At 38.9% G+C, this 14983-nt stretch overlaps 1 protein-coding gene across 2 annotated transcripts in view; it reads left to right on the top strand.

Annotated features, from left to right (window-relative positions):
• Positions 1 to 249: 249 nt before the first annotated feature.
• The window catches only part of sulf2a (sulfatase 2a), a 74986-nt gene continuing 60252 nt past the window's right edge, over positions 250 to 14983 (top strand). Inside the window, exon 1 of one of the 2 annotated variants that reach the window (XM_022682654.2) lies at positions 250 to 428. The gene's annotated coding sequence lies outside the window, so the exon portion shown is untranslated. Of the gene's footprint in view, positions 433 to 14983 lie in introns of both variants that reach the window. The other variant, XM_022682653.2, reaches the window with a different exon arrangement.

The raw sequence follows: 14983 nt of genomic DNA, 5'->3' as shown, positions 1-14983 counted from the left end.
GTGAAATGGAATGAGAGAGTCAGAGTAAAAGAGAGTGAGAGAGTGAGTGAGTGAGCAAGTGAGTGTGAGAGAGACAGATAAAAAAAGAGTGAAATAAAGTGAGAGTAAGCAAGAAATTGAAATGTAGATTGAGGGACTCCCTCCCTCTCTTTCTCTCTCTCTCTCTCTCTGCCTCTTTCATTTATCTGCTGTTGGCCACGCCCCCTCCTTTCTCTCCTCAGTGTGTCTATATCAGTGAGCTGTGAGAGAGTGCCCACTCACACGGGCAGCCGAGGGTGAGCCGAGGTGGACTCCACTGAGCTGAACAGGTGACTGCCTGACAGCCCGCCCACCTGTGTCCAGTCTGCCCCACCCCCCTGCCCCCCCACTCAACGGCTTAATTTCCCATAAGGACCCTCTCCGGGCAGCTGTGGGACGGCGGATGTTCGGTAGGTGAGTTTGCCCTATTTTACTCTTAACGCTTCAGTCAGCAGTACTGTGGAGTGATACAGCGTCTCACTCCTCCAGCGGTGCACTTTGACTGGCTGATGCTGGGGTGGGTGTTGGCAAAAGGAGGGAAGGAGGGATGTGTATTGATCAGATCTGATCTAACAGAGTTCTCCGAACAGCGAGGTGAAGTTTGGATGAAGTGGATATCTCCAGTACAATACAGCAGAAAATAACTTTTTATATTAGAATGGATTAAAGCTTATATGTGTGAATGTAATGATGATATATGTTAGTAATGGTTACGTTTGTTGTGGAAAACTGTACAATTAAAAGGAGGCTCTAGTAGTCTTCTTGTTGGAGAACTCTAGCCTGGATACAAGATAAGATAATGCATACGGCTTCCGTATGGCATCCTGTGACACATTCAGACAAAGATGTTGCAGCTGGGCCTGTAGATCCTGTTCTACACTCATAGGTCGCAAAGCTGCTCTCTCTCGATTGGCAAAAAAAAAATCTGGAGAACAGGTAGTCCAAGGAAGTGTTGCTGAACATCTGATAAAAAATATTTTTGGAAAACCCTTGATGTGTGTTGGTGAGCATTATCCTGCTGAAAGATGCCAGTTGGAAGCCCTGCAAAAGCAGGATCTGGGATCTGACTGCCGTCGCATCGCAAACAAAACCTGAATTTGGGACAAAACTGATGTTGGCTGGTTCAAATGCAGCCTAGATGACGGACAGTTTGTCGAAGTGACCATGCTGGTTCTCAAAGTCTGTGAACTAGGCAAAATAATTATTTGAATGTATTGTAGAGGCAAGACTAGCAGTCAAAAATCTTTCACCAAGAGGTACATAAGATTTTTTAATCTGTGTAATCTTTGGACACATCTTCTCATGGTTTACATGCAGAAAAGCTTTAGGAAGTCTTCACAATAGAGCAGCAGTTGGCAATAGGAGGCCCACGGGCATGAAACATCTAGCCTATGAGGTTGAACTATAATGAACGATAATAAAAAAACTAAAATAAAATACTTCTCTGGTGAGCTTTTGTTTATATACCACCCCTGTCTCTCTGTCTCGCTCGGCGTGTCTTTAGTTTCCGCCCATTATATTATAAGGCCGTTTTTTTTCCCCGGCCATGTCCCAATTCATTAGTCGGAGCACCGGTAGTGTATTGGACCGTGACCCTGACAACACAGCGTGAGGAGCGCTGCTTTGAATTCAAGTGTTCTACAATTGGGCTCAACAACCCTCTGGGCTGGAGAGCTACTAGTCTGTAGCACTCCATCCCATTACATTTCATTTTCCAAAACTTTTTTTTTTTGTTAGCCCGCCATGTAATGGCTTGCCGACCCCTGCAATAGAGGAACTCTTTTTTATTTGGTGCTGTTGATCATGTGACTTATGGTTATGCTGTTAGTTGCAGGTTTTCAGGTCTGATTTGCTGCTGGTGTTAATATGCGGTTGCAGGTTTCTGCAGAGTTGTGATTCGGCACTGGTCATTAGGGGTAAATGCACGGCTGTGGGAACTAATCTGTGGTGGGTCACCCGTCATCATGACCTCAGAGCAGAGGGCGTGTCAGAGTGCTTAATCCCAAAAGTCTGCACCCGTCCCGCGGGTCAAACAGGTCAGAAAGAGTAAACGCTGACTGAAAGCAGTGAGCCAGTGAAATATTCATCAGCGAGCCAAATTTTCCTGCTGTTTACAGCGTGTGTAATGACACGATGCCAATTTCATTCATTATTTACTCTGCACTCTGCCATGCTCTGCCCCTCTTCAACTGGCCTCTTTTCCCCTCTGCTGGAGTCTGGACTGGAGTAGGCAGTCAGGTGCTGCCCTCCGTTTAGGCTCACAGGCCCACATCTGACCTTTTACCTTTTATATGATTCAGATTATTTGTGTGGCAGTGTAAACATCAAAAAACACATTATTAATTCCGATTTGGGGTTGGGGTTTTAGGCTATGTGTATACAACAGGTAAAAGTGGCCCAAATCCGATCTTTTATCTTATATGTGACGTAGATGTTTCATTTGTGTGGCAGTGTAAACATCAAAAAACATATTTACAATTCTGATTCAGAATAGTTTTAGGCTACGTTTACACTGTATTTAAATGTGGCCCAAAACAATCTTTTACCTTTTATGTGACGCAGATGTTTCATTTGTGTGGCAGTGTAAACATCAAAAAACACATTTACAATTCCGATTCGGCATAGTTTTTGGCTATGTTTACACTATATTTAAATGTGGCCCAAATCCGATCTTTTACCTTATATATGACACAGATGTGTCATTTGTGTTTGGCAGTGTAAACAAGCAAAAAAACATTTTAAATTCCAATTTGGGGCGGTTTTAGGCTATGTTTACACAGCAGGTAAATTTGGACCAAATCTGACCTTTTACCTTCTATGTGACACAGATGTGTCATTTGTGTGTAGCAGTGTAAAGAGCAATAAAAAAATAAATACATTTAAATTCTAATTTGAGTCGCTTTTATGCTACATTCACACAGCAGGTAAACACAGAGGCCAAAATCTGATTTTCTAACCAAATCTGTTATTTACTTTAGATTGTTCATCTTTTTATCTGATATCTGTCTGAAGATATGGATCACATTAAAAAGATAGTGTGAAGAGCCTAAAATAAACATCGAGAAAAATTCCTAGATTCCAGAGAACTTTATAGGAATGTTTTGGAAAGGTCCTGAAATGGTTAACCTCTAGTGTTACAGAAATAGTGCTTTAGGAATTTTATATATAAAAAAAAATGTAGCATAACAATGGTTTGAATCACAACATTATTAGAACGTTTCTCATGTAACATTCCCAGAAAACGTTAAAAGCAACATTCCCAGAAAACGTTAAAAGCAACATTCCTAAAACTAAAAATTGAAACACTGATACAACAGAAAGTTTAAAAATGTTCAATGTTTAATTAAATGTTCTAAGAATATCCAGAAACCTGACAGATGGAACTTTCTAGGAATTATTGTCTCCCCACATTCAGCTCAGACTGTAATCTACAGTCTCAGAACTACACTACCCATGATCACGTGCAGGAATTGCTTCCCCTGAGTACTAGCACCTGTCCTGAGTAAATCAAACTGCCTTGGACTCAGAGTCAGTGCTGAGTTTTGTTTGGTTCCGTCCTGCAATACAACGCGTTTCTTTTGCTCCTTTTTGATCTCTGTGTATTACCTCTTCTTTTGTGTACCCCGATCTTGATTTCTGCCTGCCCTGTGATATTGTCTAACCGTGTACTGACCTTTGGCTTATCATCTACTCTGGTATGTTTATTCCTGTTGGCAGCTATTTGCTTTGTTATTGACATTTTTTTGTTTGACCACTCATTGGATTGCCCCTTTATGTATTGAAGTCTCTATTTTGCATCTGCGTGGGTCTGAGTTCTGTGCAAATGTGACATGTTTTAGCATCGATACCGCAATATTCAAATGCACAATAGTCACACTGGCCAACATGCAATATATATATATATATATATATATATATATATATATATATATATATTTTTTTTTTTTGCTGCAATGTTCTCTATCAGATTAAAAGTTACATCTACCCAGTATCATTTATTTTAGTACTCAAAGCATTGAAACACAGATTGCATTAATAACATCATCATAATATTTTGGATTATTTCTATGTAGAAAAAAATAATGAAAAGTCTCATATTTTTTTAAATATCAGGTATCCCTACTAAGAATCTTAACTGTAACCTTCAGAAAACGTTCAACTAGACAAAAACAATTAGCTGGGCTGTAGCCTAACAGACTGCACAGGCTGTGCACATCAGAATCTCTAGGGTTTTGCTCAGGCATAAACACTGGCATAAATGATGGAGCCCGCTGTGTGGGGGTCTCTCTGTGGACCCTTTAAAGAGCTGCTAGTGCAATTTTACTGGCCTTCTAATGTTCTGTGTACACAATTACTGTACACAGCCATGAATTATGGGTAGTTTGGACAATACTGTAATCTGCACTAATAACTAGAATACATCAGTCCGGGAGTGTGATTGAGACGACAGCAGCAAATAAAATTTTGCAAATTAAAATTCTGGAGCCCATAAGATCAGACTCACATCACTGGTTTAATTAACTGTTACAGCATTAGATTAGAGAATTGGAGAATCAACACTGGTGCAGCTTTCAAATTGCAGCCCTTTCACACTCACTCGCTGTGAAAAACACATACAAGTACAGCATCTTTGTACTTGTACTTGTCCTGTAATTGTAATGAAAATGTTTTGCTTGAACAAATAGCAAATTAACCAATCTGATAATCTTGGCAGCTCACTACCTACAAGGGGGGGGGGGGGGGGGGGGTTATCAGTTGATGGGGACATGCTTGTGATCAGCTAAATTGAATTGACTAAATGTAAACACACTTTACTATGGAAGCCCAATCCAGGACATTTTTTTATTATTATTATTATTAAGTAAACTGCTATCTCATTATTTTGACATATTAAATCATTATTTTAAGATAGTAAGTCATTATTTTGAGATACTAAGTCAATATTTTGAGGTACTGTCTCATTATTTTCAGATACTATCTCATTATTTTGAGATACTAGTAGACTGTACAGATGCCGAAGCAGGTGAGATGCAATGGATACTATCATTGAGGACTACTTCAGACTAGGGGTGGGCGATATGCCTCTAAAAATATATCACGATATTTCATGATATTTATACTATACTTTTAACAATATGACAAAACACTGAACTATTTATTATTGCATGGGATTTAATATGGCTAAATAAGATATAAAAAAAACGATTTTTATCAGATTTATAATAGAGGTCAATGATCTAGAATGTCATGATACTAATAATGCACTCTATAAATCTCCATATATCCAGGAATAATGTAAAATAAATGATACTGTCTCTAGAAGATACAAAATGGGAAATGAGAACAGTGTGATTTTTTCTTTTACTAAAAACAGTAAAAAAGTAGTACCCTGATGTGATAGTTAGAGATGGGTGATATGGCACGATATTTCCAGGGCATAATATCGTTCACGATATTCAACATTTTTGGCAATATTATCACATACGATACGATATGGCACACCCCTACTTCAGACGTGGATTAAAAAATAATGAAATATTGGTGCTTTTGGGGAATCACACAATATCAAAATAAGCCTTCAGACCTTGGAGAGAAGAGATTCATTTAATAACACACTGGATTTCTATTTTAGTGTGTTAAAGAGTGCGGCTGTGGCTCCCATTATGCTGTATGTTATGTATGGTAGATATGATAGCCAAAAAAAGTAATAACAGTGGTGTGCAGTGAGGCCCTTCTAACCCTTCAGAGAAGAGGTGGCAATAAGTGCATGTAAATAGTTACATAATTTTTAATCAGGAAATATATATTATAGTTATTGTAAGTGTAAGAATTTATTTTATAAATTAACTAAAATAAAAAACAGCAACTAATTCAAAGCATTAGTCTGTGTTTTTCAGTTGCTACAGGACTCTTATCTGACTGACAGCGGTTTTAACCAATCAAAGCTTTTAAAATGGCTTCTGCTCACGTGTCTGCGTGGACCCTTCTCCTGAATTTGAGAAGGGTGTGGAAATGAGTCATAGGTCAATCTAACCAATCAGATTCATGATTTTCACTCCGGGGGCGGGGCCATGGCTGTCTAACCCCTTCTCAGCGCTGTGCTGAAGGGGTACGTATGATTAGTCGTAAAACAGTGCGTAAAATACTGTCTTATTTCAGTAGTTAGCTAACTATAATGGAATTGCGGCTGCAAATCAGACAGATATTGTGTCACATCATATTAACCCTTGTGTGGTGTTCATATTTTTGTTACTCGTTTACTTTGTTACTCGTATTTAATTCAGCAAAATTAAGCAATTATACATTAAAATGCTTTACACATGCTTGCTTCACCTAAATTACAAGCAATATAAACAGCTTACATGGTTAATATTTGCCCTTTACCTTTCTTATGTTACATTTCTTTCAAAAAGTGCTACTCTTTTTTTATTAGTTTTTTAATAAAATGTAAAAGAAAATTAATTAAACTCAAGATATGAGTAGAACATTTGTTTAGTTTCAAATTTACAACTGAAGCAATGTTTATTAGCCCTTGGCCAAACATACTGTATGTAATGTAAATGTGTAGGGGGGGGGGGGTGTACAGTTTGTGTTTATCAAAAATGTGTTTTAATATATGTTTTTCACAAAAAATGAGCCAATGCCAATGAGTTTGAGTTAGAAAAAATATTTTTTTAGTATCATTTGATGAAAAATGAAAACGAGTCCCACAGACCCGAACACCACACAAGGGTTAAAAAGCCCTTGTAAAGGCTGTTCATCAATGTGAAAATAATTCACAATAAAAGGCTGCCTGACTGGTGAGTTTTTGTGTGTACTTAATGTTTTGGCTGCTCTAGCATACTGTCGTCATATAATTTTTTGTTTGTTTTACAACATTTCGTGGTTTGTAGCTGTATATGTGGGCTGTTTATGTGTATTAAGTTCATATATCTCAGTCAAGACTGAAGAGAATATGTAGTTATTGTAATGTTTATCTATATGTCGCTTGATGGGCAGCCGGGGAGGTGGTGCTGCGTGCGGGTTGGGGGGGGGGTGGATTTGATTTGCAGAAGGGGTACCCACTATATTCACTGCAGGCCACTGTGTAATAATAATAACGAGGTCATATGCATCCTTGACACCTCCAAATGTGGTTTGAATGATCAGATTCTAATAATATCTCAGGGCACACTGTATCCTGTTCACACCTGTACTTTGCGCTGGACACTTATAATCAGATCACCCTGGACACATGTTAATGCCAGGTTTAAATAGTGTTATATAGTGTATCATTCTGTATCATATATAAAGCCTCTTCTTTGTATCTAGAAGGAAGCTTCAGCATTTCCCCCAATTTTAAAAAGAGTGGTATTAAAGTAGTTCAGCACTTCCTGCAGAACAGAGGGAACTGTAGCATCTCTGCTCAACTGGGAATTCTCCTGACAGAAATAAAGGGATTTGATCTCAATTCCCAGGTTTTGAGTGGGAGCTATTTGGGGTTGGTCTCCGTCAGGGAATACTATATAGGGAACACTATATTGCCCAAAGTTTCCGCTCGCCTGCCTTGCGTTTGGTGATCTAAGGCTTGGAGCTTAAGGCTCTACGCTCTACTGTTCTTAAGCTGATCTAAAGACCACGTGAAGTTTGGAGGTCTGCCTGTAGTGATGGACTCTGCAGAAAGTCGGTAACCCTTGTGCAATTTGTTCCTTAGCATCTGCTGACCCCTCAATGTAAAATGACAGAGTTCCCATTCGCTTCCATATTGCAATATCACTGACAGTTGATTATGGAATAATTAGTAGTGAGCACATTTCACAACTGGACTTGCTGGAAGTCAGTGAACTCCTAAGAGTGACCCATTCTTTCACTAATGTTAGTAGAAGCAGGCTAAATGCCTAGGAGCTTGGTTTTACTTTGAGATTACTTGGATTTTTGCATAAATTGGTCATTAAATGTGTTCTGATCTTCATCTAAGTCACAACAACAGACAAACACAGTCTGCTTAAACTAATACCACCCAAAGAATAAAATTTTTGCATGGTTTTATTGAACACAACACGTTAACATTCACAATGAGGGTGGAAAAAGTATGTGAACCTTTGGATTTAATAACTGGTTGACCCTCCTTTGGCAGCAAAAACCTCAACCAAACGTTTCCTGTAGTTGCAGATCAGACGTGCACAACGGTCAGGAGGAATTTTGGATCATTTCTTTTAACAAAACTGTTTCAGTTCAGCAATAATCTTGGGATATCTGGTGTGAATCGCTCTCTTGAGGTCTTGAGGCCACAGCATCTCAGTTGGGTTGAGGTCAGGACTCTCCAGAAGGCATATATATTTTTTTTTTCGGTTGTTAATTTACTTCTATGTTTTGGGTCATTGTCCTGTTCCATCATCCATCCTCTGTTGAGCTTCAGTTGGTGGGCAGATGGTCTTACGTTTTCCTGCAAAATGTCTTGGTAAACTTGGGAATTCATTTTTCCGTTGATGACGGCAATCCGTCCAGACCCTGAGGCAGCAAAGCAGTCCCAAACCATTGTTGCATTGTTGTTTCACAGCTGGGAAGAGGTTTTGATGATGGTGTGCTGTAGCGTCTTGTGTTCCTTCCAAACAACAATTTTTGATTCATCTGTGAAACATTCAGGTGCTCTTTTGCAAACTTCAAACGTGCAGCAGTGGGGTTTTTTTGGACAGCAGTGGCCCCCATAAACTTCCAAATTTTTGTTGAATGTTTTCCTTATTGCAGATTTGTCAACAAAAGTGTTAGCATGTGCCAGAGATTTCTGTAAGTCGTCAGCTGATACTCTAGGATTCTTCCTCACCTCATTGATCATCCTGCGCTGTGCTCTTGCAGTCATCTTTACAAGACGACCACGCCTAGGAAGAGTAGCAACAGTGCTGAACTTTCTCCGTTTGTAGACCGTCTGTCTTACCATGGACACATGAACATCAAGACTTTTAGAGATACTTTTTGTAACCATTTCCTGCTTCATGCAGTTCAACAATTCTTGAACATAGATCTTCTGAGAGCTCTTTTGTGTGAGGCATAATTCACATCAAGCATCAATGCTTTTTAAGAACCGCAAACTCAAAACTGGTGTGTGCTTTTTATAGGGCAAGGCAGCTTTAACCAACACATCCAATCTCGTCTAATCACATCCTAGCTCCAATTAGCTCTTAGAAAAGTCATTACCCTAGTTCACATACTTTTTCCCACCTATGTTAACATATTTTGTATATTTGTATGCAAACAAATATATATTTTTTGTTTGGTATTAGTTTAAGCAGACTCTGTTTGTCTATTTTTGTGACTCAGAGATCAGAACACATTTTTCTTGCAACTGTATACTGATTCCTGCTCTGATTGGAATAAAGTCTGATCTACGCTCAGGTTCACTGGCGTTCAGACTGGTGTTGGTTACACGGTGGGCATGGGCAGGTCGGGTTCGGGTGATGGAAACAGATCTGCAGTTCGTCTCGGTGAGCTGAAAGGGCTATTGGCAGCACGTCACCATCTAACCACTGAAGCATGCCACCGGAGAACCAGCCTGACAGTGGGCACATATCAGTGACAGGGTGCATGTGCTCAAGGTGACATCTCTAGCGGTGAAAGTGGGCATGGCTAGCTGCTGCCTGTTAAAAAAAAGGATGTGATGTAATTTTGTAGCTTGCCGTGAACATCTTGTTGAGCTGCGAGTCTGATTTACTGACTCAAGGAAGCAGAGACACCAATAGCATAACAGTAAAACCAAGACATAACATTGATTATAGTAGCTCCAAGGAGGGAATTCTACAGTATTAGGCAACCGAGTCAGGCAGGTCTATCATGTCTCAATTACCTTAAAAAGCATTGATAAAGTGCTCTCTAGTTTGTACCCTATTGGCTGCCCTTCTTATAGGGGAAAAAGTTTGCCCAGTGCACATAGGCACTAAGGCTACGTTCACATTACAATCCACATTGTTCAAATCTGATTTTTTGCTCAGATCTGATTTGACTATCTTGATGGTTGACATTCACAAATGTAATTGACCTGTATCTGTGTGTATTGTGAACGAATCTGTCCCTGAAACACCTCACATGCGCACATTGATGTGTGTATAAATGTCGCCTTCTTCACCAACACCAAAAAATGTTGTATTTGAGAGACGAGAGACTCGTAGCTTTAAAAAGGGAAATGGATCCGTTAGCAGCTCATATTTGGACAATTTTTGCTTGAGTTGAGAGTAAAGAGCTGATCTGAAGTTCTTGCTCAGGTCGAGGAGGTGAAAAAAGGCCAGGTGGTTTGCTTTTGCTGTTTTTGCATCTATAGCTGAGATAGTATGAGAGAGAAGCACGTAGCGCATGCGGAAAAGCAAAAAAGACGCATGAATTACGATTTGACCGTTCACATTTATGTTGCATGTCTGTGGATCGGATACGTATCCGATTAAGGACCACATATGGAAGTGATTTGAAAAAAATCTGATTTGGCATGTTCACATAGCCTTGAAAAAATCCGATCCGAGCCACATTGAGCAAAAAATCTGATTCGAGACACTTCAGCCTGCTAATTTGAGCGTAGCCTAGCTGTCTTGGGGGGGCACCAGAAAAACATGCTTGTAAAAAATCATAATACTAATAATAGTAATCATAATAACATATTTACGCAAAAGTAACATACATATTTTGCTCAAGAACTTGGGAGAAGCTGCTCTGGCTTCTCGTGCAGAGATTTAAAATGGAAAAGAAACCAGATTTACAGCTTAATAAACATTACTCAACCAGGGCAAATTAAATATAGACTAAAAACAAAAAAAATCCCATCACTACAAAAAAAATAAACTGGGAATAAAAAGAAATAAAATAAAATAACTAAGACTAGAACAAAAACTCAATACAAAACTAAGAAACCAATATTACTTCAATGAACCACAAACCTGCCACATACACAGCAAAGTATTATTCAAAAGACTCCACGAGGAACACTGAAACAGAGGGGCTTAAATACACAAGGAGAGTGAGGAACACCTGGGTCAGGATAACGAGGGGGCAGGGTAACAATTAAGACACAAAATGAGATCACTAATGGTTAGGGTGGGGCTGGGGCGGGGCTAGGGTGGAGACAGAACAACAACAAAACAATGCCATGTGCTCAAAAAAGCACATGGCTGGGAACACAGACAGGAAATCAGAGGGCAGAAGCACATAGAACTAAAAGAGGTAAAAACACTGGACAGATACAGGCTAATATGTAATACTTGTACTGTGTCCCTTGACTTTTGTCATGTCCCATGGAAGCTGAAGGACACTGCACTGATCTGTGGGATATGTGTAGATCCAGAAAATCACAGAAATGTATCAAACAACCTATTCAAACCTCTGATCTGAGAAGATTAGAAGATATTGAATGAGAAGTGTCCACACACTTTGGAAAGCTATATTGTAAAAACTGGACTGGAGTTAAAATATATTCCATTTGTTTGGAAAAAAAAGTACTGTTTCAAGGTCATAAATCAAAGTCATATCTAACCAACATAAATGAAAAAAGTAATTTCACACTATGAGAAATATAATGGTAGTGACTGGATTTATATTAGTAATAATAATAGTAATAATAATAATAATAATAATAATAATAATAATAATAATAACCCATAGCTGAGTTAATATAGAATGCTGTCTGGTGAGTGCTGTAATTTACCGTCTAATCAGTTTATCAATGAGATTTTCTTTGTGTGGCAAAAGCGCCCCACAGCGATCTGTAATTACTCTCAGTGAAGCCCACAGTGACGATAAATCTCACACCATTAAACCCTCTCTGATATTTCATACATAACCAGCCTAACACGTGCCGTGTTTCACAAATATCAGAACACTGCTGGACTATAAAGATAAGGTGGGTGTGTCTGTGTACGAGTTCACTCTGAGGTTGAGTAACAAACAGATTTGATTTTAAAATCTTAGGTCTTGTTAAGTATGTGATACATATAAAGCACTGGGAAAAAAACAAGCAACCACTTCAATTTCTGAATTTAGTTTCTCTGATTTTGCTATTTATAGGTATATGTTTGAGTAAAATGAACATTGTTGTTTTATTCTATAAACTACAGACAACATTTCTCCCAAATTCTAAATAAAAATATTGTCAATTAGAGCATTTATTTGCAGAAAATGAGAAATGGCTGAAATAAGAAAAATGATTCAGAGCTTTCAGACCTCAAATAATGCAAAGAAAACAAGTTTATATTCATAAAGATTTAAGAGTTTAGAAATCAATATTTGGTGGAATAACCCTGGTTTTTAATCACAGTTTTCATGCATCTTGGCATGTTCTCCTCCACCAGTCTGACACACTGCTTTTGGATAACTTTATGCCACTCCTGGTGCAAAAATTCAGGCAGTTCAGCTCAGTTTGATGGCTTGTGATCATCCATCTTCCTCTTGATTATATTCCAGAGGTTTTCAATTTGGTAAAATCAAATGAACTTATAATTTTTAAGTGGTCTCTTATTTTTTTTCAGAGCTGTATAATCACATGATGGATGCATGAACTAAATTCTGCAATAAATTGTCAGGTTTTTAAAGGAGAAATCTGGTGTGAAATGGACTTGGGGTGTAATGAAACGTGATAATGAGTACAAACTTTTGTCAAATAACCCACCTCTATTCAACCCTCAGCATTCTGCAATACAGCGCATTTAGCCGATGCTCCCAACAGGCATACAATGCTAGTGATATGGCATAGCATTGCCCATGCAAAGAAGTCACTTTTTTCCACCATTAACAAAATCGAAGGTGCTCCACACTTCAGAGATGGTGTGCAATATATAAAGTAGGTTAAAGTTAAGCTTCTGGAACAGCTTTATCAATGTCCTGACTGAAATAAAACAAAATGTACTGTGTATACCGAGGACACTTTTGAGTAAACTTCCACACTGGAGTGGAAGCTATAAAAAGTAAGCAACTAAAAAGTAAACTTTTTTCAGGGGTTCTTATATTGGGGCTGTGAACTCCAAGTAATGATGGTAATAAAGGGCAGAATTTTAAATTGAGTATTCTGATTTCAGCTTTTGAGTTATTAACCTTTCAACCTTTATTAGTTTAATGAAGTTATGGCTCACACCATGCCCACTTGCTTCTGCTACCATTAATGTACACAGTGGGTGTGTCTCCGTCTCGCATTTACTCACCATCAGTGTGTAGTTGTTCCCTCCAGGCTACCTTCTCTTGTGTACCGTATTTTTTTGCTCTATAAGGCGCACTTAAAAACCCTTTAATTTTCCCAAAATTCCTCAGTGCCCCTTTTAATCTGATGTGTCTTATTTATGAATTTTACCAACCCAGGTATTAAGAAGCAGTAAAGCCACTCCACTAAAGTACAGCGTTATACAGGAGTTTTAGGTTAGTTAGGTGCATTTCCCCTTTCAGAGGTGAGTATTATCGGTGTGTAGCCAGCTGCTAACCCCAGCTAGGACTGTTGGAGCAGCATTAGCATTACCCCCTAATCGCACTAAGCACTAGCTCTTTAGCCTTTCAGAGGTAAGTATTATCAGCCTGTAGCCTGCTGCTAACCTGGCCTGTAATCTGCGGCTGGAGCAGTATTAGCATTAGCCGCTAACCGGGCTACCTCTTTCAGAGGTGAGAAATTCGGAATATAGCCTGCGCATTTACCATGTTAAAACAAGCTACGTGGGATGAACCTCTAGCTATCACCCTGGCTTACCGGAGCAATCAGGATTTATCAGTGTAGCTCTGTCGGGCGGCATTAGGGCTAATGCTAATGCTCCAGCATTAGTGCTGCAAAAATTTGGAAATGTAAGCTTACTGTAAATAAACAGAAGCGATTTACTCACCCCAATAAGCAGTTTTTAGCAGAGAAATTTGTGTAGATTAACATCCAGTGCTCATTTGACTTTGAAAGAAAGTCTTTTTTATTACAGTTATGTTTACTCAGCTTACCTTTACTTAACTTAGTTAGCTACCCCCCCCCCCCCCCCCCCCCGTTTTAAAAAACGAATCCTGTGGGGATATAAAAATGTAACAATATAAGCAGAGGATACACTAGCTGTTACATTTCAATAATCGAGATAGAATTACAGAATATATAAAAAAAACGTGACTGAAAGTTGTCTGTTTTGAATGGGTGGGGTTACACAGCTTTCTGCAACCGAACAGCAGGGGGCGCCCAACCTGTGGTGGCTTCACTTTTCAGAGACGATGCTCTGTCCAGCTCTACACAGTCTATGGGTTTAACATGTGCTTTTCGCATTAAATGAAGATTAACCAAGTCCTGTACAAATAGTTCTTCTTACGAAAGACTGGATGATGCATCACCTATAGGAACACTTTTAGAGAGAGAAGAGGGCTTACCAGGTCAGAACTCTGAACTCCACATTTCCTTAGTCATCACTGATCCTCTCTCGTCCTATTACGCATCACTCAAAACCTTCCCACAATGCAACACTCCAATTTCCCACAGCCATTACCCTGCAATAACGACACACAAACCTTTCCCACAAGAATCGATCGTTCAGAACCCGGTCTCGAATAACGTTAACCCCTGATCTCCTTACAGCACAGCAAGGAGTAAACTGATGCTCTGATCAAATCAGAGTGCAGGAAGTAACAGAGTAACGCTACGGAAACAGAGTTCAGGCCAAAGGCACCTTTTATTTACGTGGAATTAAGAGTAGAGAAAAACACACGATATCCTGACAACAGGATACATCTCTAACCTCACACCTATAGCTCATATTTCTCATTACACAACTGATTATCTCTTTCTGTTATGGATGACTAATAATGCTGTACTTCAACATTAGCTATAGATGGAGCTACCTGTAGGTGAAGTGTAGATTTTAAGAGTGTTAGCAAAGATGTCTAAAGTATTTACATTCATTACTCAGGCAGAAGTACAACAAATAATAGGGTTTAAAATAATTTATGTAGAAGTTAAAGTATCAACTCAAGCTTTTTACTTAAGTAAAAGTGTAAAAGTACTGGT

The sequence above is a fragment of the Astyanax mexicanus genome, chromosome 24, assembly GCF_023375975.1.
Source record: "Astyanax mexicanus isolate ESR-SI-001 chromosome 24, AstMex3_surface, whole genome shotgun sequence".
NCBI lineage: Eukaryota > Metazoa > Chordata > Actinopteri > Characiformes > Acestrorhamphidae > Astyanax > Astyanax mexicanus.
This window is presented reverse-complemented; position numbering and strand designations above follow the sequence as displayed.